Source organism: Heterocephalus glaber, unplaced genomic scaffold (assembly GCF_053883595.1).
Source record: "Heterocephalus glaber isolate CG9 unplaced genomic scaffold, H.glaber_assembly_v1.0 deba00001538, whole genome shotgun sequence".
NCBI classification, from domain to species: domain Eukaryota; kingdom Metazoa; phylum Chordata; class Mammalia; order Rodentia; family Bathyergidae; genus Heterocephalus; species Heterocephalus glaber.
The window spans coordinates 26176313-26178264 of NW_028258333.1; positions in this window are offsets into that span (position 1 = coordinate 26176313).

Genomic DNA, 1952 nt, shown 5'->3' on the forward strand with positions numbered 1-1952 from the left:
GGTGAACTGTTTTAGTGTGTATACAGTTGTTGGTGGAATCTATCCATCTATCTATCCATCTATCTGTCTGTGATATATATTCTAACTCAATCTCTCTTTTCATTTACTATGTCAGGTTCTTACAGAACTTTTCATTTTGTAGTGTACCTTTTCTCTCCTAAACCATCACTACATTATGATTTTTTTCAATGTAGAAATAGTATCATACTAATATTTGAATTGTAAGACCTTAATGCTTAGTCCATAAATTATAGTCAACTGATTTTTTGATAAATACTCAAATGAATTAACAAAATGATTTTCTGAACCCACAGTAGATATAAATTCCAACTAATATTTAATTCGTCAGTACTTAAAGTAATATAAGTCTATATTTTAGTCAGTTACTTCTTCAACTAAATTTAGACGTAGAGCATCGTTAACAACAGCCAATTAAGAGAATTTCTGGGTGTAGAGAGGAAAGGTTGCCTCTGTAAGAAAGTAGTATATTATGTTTTGCATGATGTAGTTATGAGTGGTTTAATGAAGAGGGCTGTTCTCGGAAGAATAATACGCATCTCTCTAATATATTTGTTAATTTTCTTTTGTTTTACTGCATTTGGGTGCTGAACGGTGTAGGATCAAAATCTCAGTTGCTACACTGTTTGTTTGTTCATTTTTAAATAGCAGTAAGAACAGCTTTAAACCAATTATCTATAAGTTTTCTCTCAGTACTATTTGTGACCAGAGTAAATGGTGTCTGAATTAATTATGTAGACCAGGACACATTTTTTGAGAGAGAAATGCAGAAAATATAGCCGAATGGACACTATATCCTGGTGACAATCAGGTGAGCCAAAGAAGGGAGACAAAAATAGCATTTACCTCAAGGATATTTGGCCATATTAAGCAGAGATTTTCAAATAAATGTCTGTGCTGGATGTATTTTACCAAATAGAGTCTCCTATTTAAAATTAAAAATATTCTTTAAATATGAACTATTTTAAGAGACATTAGGGTAGAAACTGCAGCAACAACAAAAGAAGCAAATGTGGAATGTTTCAAACCAAACACTATACAGAATCTGACAAAAATAAGGTCTAAATTTTGAGAATGATTTCAGCATTTAAACAATGACTATTTTCTTGGGTTAAGAAATCTAGACAATGACTGTGACAGCGTATCAACTCTCCTTCAAAGTGATTCTTAAGAAACAAGCAAATAAAAGATGACTAAAAGTACATCCATGTGGTAAAGTTTTTAAAAATTCCATTAGAAACACAATAGACATGCTGTATTAGGAAAATATGCGTGATATATATACAGGGAATGGCTGAACTGTTTGGTTTCACAGAGGTTACATAAATCAATGAGAAACAAATACAAATTTAATAGAAATATTGGTAAGGGGCATGGATAAATAAATCAGAGGGAAAATACAGATCCACAAACTACAAAAGAAATGATAAATTTCACTTACAATTAAAGAAATACCAATCAGAAGAGAAAAATGAATTTTAACCTATAAATACATTACTAAAGATAATGCAATCGGTTTATTTATTGTTGAAATGTCTGTGGAATACTCTGGCTCTTGCACTGGTTGCTAAAAGAGTGTGCTAATGTTATATGTTTGGAGAGTAATTTGATATTTAACAAATACAAAATTCTACACAAATTTTTATTTTTTAGTGATTCATTTTGTAATTTTTTAAAATGTTGCCAGGAAATTATAAATCTTATTTCAACATGTTTGTTATTAGGAAAACTTGGAAGTATCTTCAGTTTTCACCAATAGTTCAACTAGGGCATGATTTCTGCCTCTGCTTTTTTCTCTACTTTTCTGTATTTTTATCATGTCACTCTGAAAAGTATCCTGGTTTGGGCAATAAAATATACAGTTATTTCTTCAAAAGGGAAGAAAAGACTCTAATTTTTCTTTTTTTGTCTTTTCAGACAATTTTATTTTTTCC